The sequence below is a fragment of the Triticum aestivum genome, chromosome 2D (genome assembly GCF_018294505.1).
Source record: "Triticum aestivum cultivar Chinese Spring chromosome 2D, IWGSC CS RefSeq v2.1, whole genome shotgun sequence".
Taxonomy (NCBI): Eukaryota; Viridiplantae; Streptophyta; class Magnoliopsida; order Poales; family Poaceae; genus Triticum; species Triticum aestivum.
Window position 1 is genome coordinate 284,132,695 of NC_057799.1, and position 12,540 is coordinate 284,145,234.

Here is a 12,540-nt window from a genome sequence, read left to right on the forward strand (position 1 = left end):
GTCCGTCGGACGGCGGCACTGTAGCCATGCATACCTCGGCAAAGCCCTCGTCATCAGGGGCAAGGCTACAGTAACCAGCAGCCGGCGGGACCCACCAGTCGGCGGGCTCCAGCGGCCGGCGGAGAAGCCGGCAGGTACAGACACTGACAGCCTGGACCCGCATCCAGCCGAATTACCATTGTACCCCTAGGGGTAGGCCTATATAAACCCCCCAGGGCACCCATGCAAAGGGTTGATCTCTTAGAGTTTTAGACACCACATAGAGAGAAGAGGAGAGCTAGCCTTGCCCTTCTTCCTCCTCTAGCCGAACAGCTCAAGGAGCCACTTGTAGCCACTTGTGTTGATCTAGTGATCATGCGGAGACCCCGCAGAGCAGGACTAGGGGTGTTATCTCCACGGAGAGCCCCGAACCTGGTAAGATTCGCCGGCGTGCATGTCTTTGCCTTATCCTGTTTCCAGGCACCGGCGATGTTTTACTGGCTCCAACAATGATATGCCACCCGTTGGCATATGTCGCACCTACCACCCGACATTTGGCGCCCACCATGGGGCCAGGTGCACCATCGTCCGGAGACCTGTTCTGGACGGGAACCCATTTCCTTCCCAGCGAGCGTAGCCAGCCCAGCACGCCCGATGGCGCTTGCCCCGACGCGCTGCAAAGCGTCGACGACGCCTGCGCGGCGAGCTGCCTCGCCGATCTTCTTGGCGAGGCTCGCATCTCCGACGAGCCTGCGTCCGACGCGGGCACAGATTGCCCCGTGAGCCGCCTCGTTAGCCTCCTCGACCGGCTTCACGTCTCCAGCGAGCCTGCTGTGGATTTGGAGTCGGTCGGCTCCACCGACCCGATGCTTGTCGACTGCAACACGGCATTGCTTGACGCCTTCCCCACCAACGTGGTGATCATCGACGACCCGCTTCCTCGAGCCGACAGTGGCGGCAGCACTATCACTGAGGTGCCGGTCATCAGCCATGGCGCCGCCTCAGGCGAGAACGCCCACGACGCCCTACAAGCGGCGCTACACGACCTGTCCACCCCCATCCCGGCCGACGCCGACGCCGAGACACTGGAGGCACGCCGCCTCGCCCTCATCGCGGAGGGCCAGAAGATAGCATCCATGAGACGCCTCACTGAGGCTCACCAGCGCGAAGTCGACCGCGCCGCCTTTGGTACGCCGCCTCCTGGCGGGCCGAGCCGAGCCGGCATCGTCAAGAAGCGCGGCGCGGCCATCGCCAGCATGCTGGGAGCGGACCGCCCAGTCTACGCCACGCCACTCGAGAACCTGCGTGCCGCTCAGGCGGCCGTAGACGAGCTGAACGGACTGGGGGCCGACGAGCTCCCCTACATGACTAGACGCATCCAGCATCTGATCGACGCGGCCGCAGAACGGCATGAAGCCGGCGCCCGCGCTAAAATCCCCCCCCCCCACGCTGAGAGCACGGCACGACATCCCGGACGCCGACTGCAAGCGGCGCCCACGCGAGAAAAGACAAGGAGCTGGCTGCTAGCCGCAGTCGGACCCGGCTCACCATCGAGCGCGACGCAGAAGGCTGCCCCCGAGCTGTGAAACAACAATCCAATCCGCCTCCTCCCCCGCCTCGTGGGGAGAGATATCCCACCCCGCCGCCTGTTACGCATCCGACTCTCGGCGACCGACTAGGCCACCGCGAAGGAGTCGGCGAGAATGACGCCCGCCACCGGATCGACCGCCTAGCGCGATCCCTGGCGCTAGAAGAAGAAGATGATGTCGGCCCGCCTTGCTTTGGCCCCCGCATCCGCGATGAGCCCTTCCCCAAAGGGTTCTCACTCCCAAGAGACACGCCAAAATACAATGGCTCCGTGAAGCCGGAAGACTGGTTGATCGATTACTCCACCGCAGTCAGCACAGCAAACGGCAACAGGCGCGTTGCCGTGAAGTACGTCCCGCTCATGCTTCAAGGCACAGCACGCACCTGGTTGAACAGCCTCAAGCCCTACAGCGTCAACAGCTGGCTAGACTTCACGGAAGTCTTCATCCGCAACTTCACCAGCACATACAAGCGGCCTCCCAAGCCCCGCCAGCTTTCCTTGTGCGTCCAAGGGCCCAGCGAATCAACTCGCGACTACCTCGCACGTTGGGCCGAGCTCCGCAACTCCTGTAAAGGGGTGCACGAGGTTCAAGCCATAGAGTACTTCACCGCCGGGTGCCGAGAGGGCACCCTCCTCAAGCACCGACTCCTCTGCGACGAGCCGACTACCCTCGACAAGCTGCTGCTCATAGCAGACAAGTACGCCACGGCCGACTCTTCAATGAAGATTGAGCTTCGAGTGGATGCCTCTGGAAAGGTGCTCGTTCTAGCTCCCAAGACGCCGGCCGGTGACTCCAATCGACGCCTGCACCCAAACGACCACAAGCGCAAGGCCCCTATGCCGCCTTCCACCAGTCGGCAAGTAGCCACAGTCGAAGACGAGCAACCTGAAGAGCGGCCCGTGCCCAAGAAGTAGAAGGGCGGCAGGCCGGCTTGGCAGCCGGCTTTCTCCTACGAGCAAACCCTTGATGCCCCCTGCAAGTTCCACAGCGGCGAGAAGCCGTCCAACCATACGACTCGGAAGAATCATTGGCTCACGCGAATCTCCAAGGGCGAAGGGCTGGTGCCGCCTCCACCTGCTGGCCAGCCGCCTCCAGCCCCTCAGCAGCCGGCTGCTCGACCAGCAGTTGGAGCCATTCAAGACGAGTTCCCGGATGAGCATGCCGCCTACGTTGTTTTTACAAGCCAAACTGAAGACAGACGCAGTCGGAGCCGACAACAGCAAGAAGTCAACGCGGCCGCCTCTAACAACCCAGAGTTTATGCATTGGTCTGAGAAGCCTATCAGCTGGAGCCGGGCCGATCACCCAGAGGTGATGCCATCTCCCGGCTCTTATGCATTGGTGTTGGACGCCACCCTCGCGACAGAAAGGTGAGCTGCCCGTCTCTCCCGAGTATTGATTGACGGAGGGAGCAGCATCAACATACTGTACCGTGACACCATGGAGAAGCTGAACATCAAGACGAAGCAACTCATGCCAAGCCAGACTGTGTTCCATGGCAACGGACCCGGCCTGTCCTGCTCACCAATCGGCAAGATCAAGATAGATGTTCATGGTTGTGCCCCACTACGCCTACCTCAAGATGAAGATGCCTAGTTCGAAGGGGATCATCACCATAGCCGGAGACTACAAGAAATCCTCTGAGTGTGCTGCAGCCAGCAGTCGGCTGGCCGAGTCCCTCGTGATTGCCGAAGAAAAAAAGATGCTGGACCGAGTCTTGGCCATGGCCGGCAAGCAGCCGGCCCTGTCCCCTGACCCCAAGGAATATGATGCTCAAGGCTCCTTCTAGCAGGCCAAAGAAACAAAGAAGATACCTCTGGACCCAGAGGACCCGGAGAGGTTTGCCGTCATTGGAGCAAACCTGGACAACAAATAGGAAGGCGAGCTCGTTGATTTCCTCCGTGAGAATCGGAACATCTTTGCATGGTCCCTAAAGAACATGTCGGGTGTTCCGAAGGATTTCGCCAAGCACAAGCTACACGTCCGAGCAGACGCAAAACCAGTCAAACAACCTCTCCGCCGACTGTCGGAGGAGAGGAGAAGGATTGTAGGAGAAGAGATAGCCCAGCTTCTGGCAGCCGGCTTCATTATGGAGGTGTTTTTTCCAGAATGGCTTGCCAACCCGGTCCTTGTATTGAAGAAAAACAATAAATGGCGCATGTGTATAGATTATACCAGCCTCAACAAAGCCTGCCCCAAAGATCCGTTTGTCTTACCTCGAATCGATCAAGTGATAGACTCCACAGCCGGATGCGAGCTGTTGAGTTTCTTGGATGCTTACTCAGGCTAACATCAGATCAAGTTGGATCTAGCCGACCGCTTGAAGACCGCCTTCATCACACCATTCGGAGCTTTCTGCTACCTGACTATGACATTCGGCTTGAGAAATGCCAGTGCCACTTTTCAGCGTTGCATGCAGAAATGCCTCCTCAAGCAACTCAGCAGAAATGCCCATGTCTATGTAGACGATATTGCGGTGAAGACGGAGAAGCGCGGCACCCCGCTAGAAGACCTCAGAGAAACATTCGACAACTTGCGCCGATTTCAGATCAAGCTCAACCCTGAGAAATGCGTGTTCGGAGTACCTGTCGACCAGCTTCTAGGCTTCTTGGTCTCCGAACGCGGCATCGAGTGCAACCCAGTGAAGATCAAGGCCATAGAGAGAATGGAGATTCCTACCAAGCTGCGAGACGTCCAAAAGTTTACCGGGTGCCTGGCCTCCCTGAACCGCTTCATCAGCCGGCTAGGAGAGAAGGCTCTCCCCCTGTACCGACTCATGAAAAAGTCCACCCACTTCGAGAGGAACGACCAAGCGGACCAAGCTTTTCACGAGTTGAAGAAGATGCTGACCACGCCACCTGTCTTGGCGGCGCTGACTAAGAAAGAGGCCATGCTCCTTTACGTTGCCGCGACTAGCCGAGTGGTCAGCACAGTTATTGTGGTCCAACGCCCAGAAGAAGGCCGAGCTCAGTTAGTCCAAAGTCCGGTGTATTATTTGAGCGAAGTACTGTCCACCTCAAAGCAAAACTACCAGCACTACCAGAAGATGTGCTATGGAGTATACTTTGCCGCCAAGAAGCTGAAGCCCTACTTTCAAGAGCACCCCATCACGGTCATATGTACTGCCCCGCTTGCCGAGATCATAGGCAGCCGGGATGCATCCGGCTGGGTGGCCAAGTGGGCCATTGCGCTGGCTCCTTACACGATCTTCCACCAGCCTCGCACCGCCATCAAGTCCCAAGCATTGGCCGACTTCCTTGTCGACTGGGCCGAGACCCAGTACCTACCGCCGGCTCCCGACTCCACTCATTGGCGGATGCACTTCGATGGATCCAAGATGCGCACCAGCTTGGGAGCCGGCATTGTCCTCACCTCTCCCAAGGGCGACAAACTCAGATACACATTGCAAATTCATTTTGCCGCCTCCAACAACGTGGCCGAGTACGAGACGCTCATACATGGGCTCCGGCTAGCCAAAGAGCTCGACATCCGCCGGATCCTGTGCTATGGCGACTCGGATTTGGTAGTCCAACAATCATCTCGCGACTGGGATGCCAAGGACGCAAACATGGTGAGCTACCGATTCCTCGTTCAACAAATCAGCGGATACTTTGAAGGATGTGAGTTCCTCCACGTGCCACGGGCCGACAACGAGCAAGCAGATGCCCTGGCACGAATCGGTTCCACCCGACAAGCTATCCCAACCGGCGTCTCTCTCCAACGCCTCCTCAAGCCGTCTGTCAAGCCGTCTCCAGAATCAGACTCCATCTTCGTACCGCCTGACCCCGATGCAGTCGGATCCGGCTTGGGGAACCCAGCAGGCAGCTCGGGGACTTCGACAGGCGGCCCGGGGACTGCCGTAGTCGCACCCGGCTTGGGGACTTCAGAACCCAGCCCGGGGACTACAGCAGTCGGCCCGGGGACTGCAACGACACAACAGGCGGTGGCCGACTCGAACTCTTCACCACCCAACCCACCCACCCTGGTCGCAGTAGCCGTATTGGCAATAGAAGAAGTCACAGCTCCATCATGGGCCCAACCCATCCTCAACTTCCTGGTAAACAGAGAGCTGCCAACTGACAAGATCGCGGCAAGACAAGTTCAACGCCGAGCCGGAGTATACACAATAGTAAACAGCGAACTCGTTAGGCGCAGCGTTACTGGAGTCTTCCAGCGCTGCGTCGAGCCAGAGAAGGGTATAGCAATCCTCAAGGACATCCACCAAGGCGAATGCGGCCACCACACGGCCTCAAGATCACTTGTCGCCAAAGCTTTCCACCATGGGTTCTTCTGGCCGACTGCTTTGGAAGACGCCAAGGAATTAGTCAAATACTGGAAAGGGTGCCAAGTCTTCAGCTCCAAGCAACACCTGCCGGCTTCTGCACTCAAGACCATCCCCCTCACCTGGCCCTTTGCCGTCTGGGGACTGGACATGGTGGGCCCGTTCAAGATGGCGCGCGGCGGCATGACACATCTGCTTGTCGCCGTGGACAAATTCACCAAGTGGATTGAAGCGAAGCCAATCAAGAAGCTGAACGGGCCGACTGCCGTGACATTCATCGCAGATATCACCACCCGGTATGGCGTACCACACAACATCATCACTGACAATGGCACGAATTTTGCCAAAGGAGCACTGGCACATTTCTGTGCAACACAGAGCATCCGACTGGACTTAGCGTCCGTAGCCCACCTGCAGTCAAACGGCCAAGTTGAGCGAGCAAACGGCCTCATCCTCTCCGGCATCAAGCCCCGACTGGTCGTACCACTGGAGCGTTCGGCCGGCTGCTGGCTCTACGAGCTGCCCGCCGTCCTCTGGAGTCTGCGTACTACCCCAAACAAGTCAACCGGCTTCACCCCTTTCTTCCTTGTATATGGTGCCGAGGCTGTCATCCCAACTGACATTGAGTTCGACTCACCTCGGGTCACCATGTACACGGACGCGGAGGCCAAGGAAGCGCAAGAAGACGGTGTTGACCTGCTGGAAGAGGGCCGGTTGCTAGAACTCAGCCGGTCCGCCATCTACCAGCAGGGTTTCCGCCGTTACGACAACCGGAAGGTCAAGCCAAGATCCTTCCAAGAAGGCGATCTTGTGCTCTGGCTGATCCAGCGAACAGCCGACCAGCACAAGCTCTCGGCCCTTGGGAAGGCCCCTTCGTCATCAGCAAGGCCCTAGGCAATGACTCCTACTACCTGATCGACGCACAGAAGCCGAAGGCATGCAAGAGAGATGATTCCGGCAAGGAGTCGGAACGACCATGGAACGCCAATCTCCTACGAAGATTTTACAGCTAAATGCAGTATGTACCATGCTACCTTTTGTATTAAGTACAAGACAACGGGCCCCCCGAGGAGCACTCGGGGACTGCCCTCTTTTATCTATGTATGATGAGTGTCATACCTATGAATGTATTACTACATTTGTTTTCCTATCCGGCACCGGGTTCGATCAGTCAGCCCGGGGACTTGCCTCCTTGAGTTATATTAAAGTTCTACCTGTAGTCAGACAAGTAGTGTGCCAGCACCCAAGCCCTCTCTTGTTGAAAGTCGCAGCTCGAAGAATCGACTGTCCGACTGGCAAGAGTCAAAGGCAGGAAAGGATGCCCACACGAAAAACGGTTAAGGACTGCTGAACTTATATAACACAAGACGGCATCCCACCCCGCCAACCGGCTGTCAGAACAGCCGGCTGGCCGGCTTCCGATTCACCTTGCTACAATCTAAAAAAGCTAGAGTACTTGCCCTCCCAAACGGCCAAGCCCTTCCCCAGCCACAGACTGCAGAGCAGCTGTCCGGCTGGGAAGGCGGCGACCAAGGAGGGCGGCAAAGGAAACAGCCAAAGGATGAAAAGCAAATACAATCGGAAGCCAAGCACATGCATGATTATATTTACGCAAAAGGCCTTCGAAAGGCCGGAGTTCAATATAGTTTGAATACACCCCCAGTGGGTGGAACTGCGCAAACTTAACAAATATTGTTCAAAGAGTAATAAACAGGAAAGCAAAGACGGCGGATCAGGCCAAAGGTGCAACAGGCGAGCCGGGCAGGTCAGTGGAGACGGCAGTGTTGGCTGGAGGAGTGGATGGCTGGCGAGTCTCGGCTTGATCATCACCGGCTGCAGGCGGCACGCTCACACCCGCCTCGTTGCTGGAGGCACGATCAAGCTGAGGCTGGCCGGTCGCTCCATCGTCTGGCACGGCGTCTTCAGCATCCTCTCCCTTCCCCTCTTCGCCCTCGTCACTTGAGTCGATCTCCTCCGCCGAGTCTTCACCATCTGCTGGGTTTAGCCCAAACCACTCCTCCGGCTGAGCAACGCTATCATGATTCACCTCAGGGGCAAAGGCACTGGTGTCGGTGTAGTCGGCGATCGCCGAAGTGCGCTGGATGATAGCCGGCCGCACCACCTCCAGCTCTTCGTTGGCCTCCTGCCGCCAGGTGGTCAGCTGAGCCAAATCCAGCCCAGGATACAAAGCTCGGAGGAACTCCAACGCCCGCCTGGCGCCTGACCGAGCTGCAGAAGCCTTCCAGGCCTCGAAGCGGCCAACCGCTACCTCCAGCCAGTCGGCAGTCCGACTTGGGGTACGGGGAACCACCTCGCCGGGCCAGAGGGCGGCTAGCACTTGCGCCCCAACGTGCTGAAGACGGCGGAGCATGCGGTGAGCCGGCTAGAGGCGGGCTTGGATCGCCAGAAGCTGCTCCTCAAGCGACCGGCGAGCATCCGGCGCAATCTCAGCTCCAGCCTGCCTTTGCGCGTCGCGGCGGACCTCGATGACTAGGTTGGCGGCAACGAAGTAACCAGGGAAGTACTCTGTGCAAGAGAAGAAAGGAAGAAAACACAAGGTCAGAAAATGGACCAAATGGCAGGCGGCAAGCAAAGGGACGAAGAAAAAGGCGGCCTACCATCAACCAAATCTTCGATCCGGCCGTAGCCGTCGCTCAGCGCTTGCCTTGCCTCTTCCCAGCTCGCCGCCTCGGTCTCGTATTCGGCTTGAAGGGTGGCCTCGCTGTCCTGTGCCGCCTTCAGGGCCGCCTTATGGCTCTCCTCCTGGTCGGCCAGCTTCTTGACCAAGCGGTCATGCTCCTGAGCCAAGGCGTTGCACTCGGCTTCCTTAGCGCGAAGGGCGGTCTGGGCCCCACCCAACTGCTCCCTCAGGTCGGCATTGGCCTCTGCAGATATGGTAAAGAAAGAAAAAAGGCAATAAGAAAGAAGTCGCCAGGGAAGATCCGGCCCGACTGCTCAGCAGTCGCCCCGAATCTCGGGGACTACACCTAGTAGGTGCGCTGACGTGCCCCCACGTGAGATAAAAGACAAAGCAGTTACTCCGGCTCTCGGTCAGATCAAGGGTCTTCTGGTTCAGCTCCCGGACCTGGGAGTTGAAGGTAGCCGCGCGGAGGTTGTGATAGTCCTGCAAATAGGACAGAGGAGCAAATAAGAGCAAGATAGCAATCAAAATCTACTAAAAGTTCCAAGCCGCCTACTCAGCAGCCGACTCAGAACTCGGGGACTACACCCAGTGGGTGCGCTGACGCGCCCCCACGGAAGAAATCAAGAACAAGAAACAAAAAAGCGGGAAGACTCACCCGAATGGCCGTCCGCGTCGCGAGGAACTCTTGAGTATACTGTTTCAGCACGGTGGCTTGGGATTGAAGCCGGTTCCGGACTTCTTGCGCTGCCACGTTCAACACGGCCGTCCCACCACCTGGCGTCCACCCCGACGAGCTAGCGCTGGCTGTCTCTATATCCTGGGCCGAGGAGCCAGAGCTCGTGGCCTTCTGCGGGCCCGGCGCCGAAGTCGCCTTCCCTGCGCGCTGGCGCGATGGCGACCGGACCACAAGGTCTGCCCTCGCAGCCCGCTCGCCTCCAGCCGGTTGCACGGGCGGCGCGCTAGACCGGCTGCCTTGGTCCACCCCAGTCGGTGATGGCGGTGCCGCCTCCCTCTCCGGTACGACGACTTCGCCCTCCTCCGTCTCCAGCGCCAGCCGGTCACCACGGGCTTCCTCCGGCAGGGGCACCGGGATCTCGGGCGCCACAGCGCGAAGGGGGACGACAAGCAGCAGAGGCCGGTTACACAGGGCCTCCGCCGCCCTCTCTGTGGCTGCAGCCTCCGCCTGAGCCTTGGCCGCTGCGTCGGCTTGTGCCTTCGCCGACCTCTTTGTCGTCTCCTGCGCCGCCGTGCCAGCGGCCGCCCTTAGCTCCTCCCGCGCCTCCCGTGCATTCCGCTCCGTCGCCGCTTGAAGCTCGGCACGGGGGTCCATGCGGCGGGCGCTTCCAGATCCTCCCGCCGCTCCAACCACGGAGGCGGAAGCGGTCCGCTGAAGAGAAAGCGGAGCCCTGTATTTTTTAAGTCAATACACGGACTCAGAAGAGTATCAAAAAAAGAAGAAGGAATACGTGAGAGAATTGACACTTACGCCGAAACCATTTGTGGCTGCTTCACCACCTTGCGGAAGCGGGCAGCCTTCGCGGCCGCCTCGTCCCGCCTGGTCACAGCCGCCGCGCTCTTGGGCTTCTTCGGCCGACTGCCGAATAGGCTCGGCGCGGCCCGGCGCTTCTGCGCGCTGCCTCAGACAGCCGGCGCGGCTAATGAACCAGAGCCATTCTGATCGGACACCGGCTCAAGGCGCGGGACGACCTCCGCCTCGTCATCATCCGGCCAGTCGTCGAAGCTAGCTCCAAGCCCGGAGCCGCCTACCTCGCCGCCTCCCCCCACGATGTCGTTGTCTAGAGCGGTCGCCCCCAAGTCGTGCGTCGTCCGGTCGGGGAGATATTAGCGCTCCACCCCCGCTGCCCCGGCTGCCGGTCGAAGAAGGGGGCTCTGTCAAGACAAGCCGACTGGTCAGAGTCGGCCAAGAGAAACTTGGTGACAAAAGTAAAGAAGAGAAGAAAAAGAAAGTTTACCATAGGCGGTGGATTGGCACGGGAGTACGGCTCCTTGCCAAATCGCCGCTCGTCGGCGAGCTTGCAGTTCGCAAGGTAGTTCACCATGTGAGCTACCTCCGCATGAGGCATCTCCTTGGTACACAGCCGAATCGGATTGAGTTGGCCGCTCATTTGGCAAATCATATGAGGACGGCCTTGGAGCGGGAGCACCCGGCGCGCCACGAAGGCGGCCAGCAGGTCGGGCCCAGTCAGGCCCTCCGACTGGACCATTACCCGGAGTCGCACGATGGCGGCGGCTCCAGCCGGCGACAGTGTTCTGGCCCGATGACCATTGGGGCCGGCTCCCAGCCGGCGGGCCGGCTGCATAAGCCGGCAAGTTGACGAAGTCGCCTTGCGGAGCGACGTTCTTCACATAGAAGTAGGATTTCTGCCAGAGCTTCACCGACTGGATCAGCATGACGGGAGGAAAAGGGTTGTCGGCTACCGGCCTCTGCATCGCGATGAAGGCGCCGCTCAGAGCTGGCACGCCCCTCATGGCGGTACCGAGCTTGGACTGGAAGAATTCCCCCCAGAGCTCGAGGGTGGGAAGGATGCCGAGGAAGCCCTCGCACAAGGTGACGAAGGCGGACAACAGCGCCACCGTGTTTGGAGTGAGGTGGTGCGGCTGGAGCTGGTAGAACTCGAGGAAGGAGCGGAAGAAGCCGCTCGCAGGCAGGCCAAGGCCGCGCAGGCAGTGCGAGCGGAAAATTACCCGCTCGCCCTCCTCCGGCGCCGGCGAGATCTCCCGCTCCGGCGCAAGACGGACCCGCACATGCTCCTTGCCAGGCAACCGCCGCGTCTTGCGGAGGAAGTCGATGTGGTCCTCGTGGATGTTGGAGCCATCCCAGTCTCCGCCGCGCGACATGAGGGCAAGAAGCCAATGAAAAAGGCGCGGCGACGGCGAAAGCACGGCCCTGCGGTGGCGAAGCTGCGGGGAAGTGCGATGACTGGGGGGACGGCGCGGCAGCGAGGGGCTACGGCGATGAAGAAGAAGAAGAAGCAGGAGATGGCGGAGCGAGGGTGAGCGTGCAAGCGTCTGCTGCTCCTCCTCGTCCCCCTATTTATAGCCTCGTGCGGCGAAGCCGAGGAGGCGAGGCGTGGGGGGCGTGAGATTAACTGCGCCCACTCCGCCACGTCCCGCGATTATTGCGCCCTAACGGCGTGCGAAAACTGCCATTGGAAGGCGAATGGCCCGTTTTGGGCCACAGAAGATCCACGCCCGGGCCGAGGCGTGGAAGTGGCGGGCCCCGGCCTGCGGCGGCGTCCCATTGCGCGCGTGGGCTGGCAGGCTCTCCCAGCCGGAGGGCGCCACGTGGCGCACGGGCGGCAAGCGGCCAGCCCGCAACCTGGCGTGTGTGTCAGCTGGTTCCCGCCTTCAAATGTCGAAGCCTCACCAAGACGGTGCCCCTGATCAAAGCCGGCTCCTAGCTGCTGGCTCCTCAAGATAGGAAGCTGATTAAGCTTCTCGTCCTCCTTTCAGCCGTGAAGCCCAACCAGCTTCAGGGACTACTGTCGGAGTAAATGACCACGGGTAGCCTAACCGACTCCCCCTGGCTCTTTGAAAAATTATCAGGCCGCGAGCCTTCAAGCACCCAAGGCACAGGGCCGCCTTCCCCTAGCCGGCTATCTCACAGGCCGACTACTGGAAGGCGGCCCGACCCTGAAACCCTCCCGAAGAGAGCCACAAGAAGGCCGACTCCCGGCAAGCGGCCAAGATCGCGCCCCCAAGGACTGCACCCACATAACGGTGACAAGACGGGGCGTGGCTACAGTAAAGCCTGCCACCCCCGAATCCCGGAGCACGCGTGGCCACACTGCGCCGCACGGGTCGGCCATCCCCCGTCCGGCGCGGCACTGTTGCCATGTTGACCATGACGCCACCCACGACAGGTTGTCAGTACGGCCCGCGGGCGGCGGGCCCCTTCTGCCAGAGAGACGCTCGAAGGCGGCCAAGCCCCCCCAGTCGGCCTGGGGTGTAGCCGGCTCCCAATAGCCTGCTACCTCACTCCCTCGAAGCATGTGCACCATTAAGGAGACAAGACGAGGTAAGGCT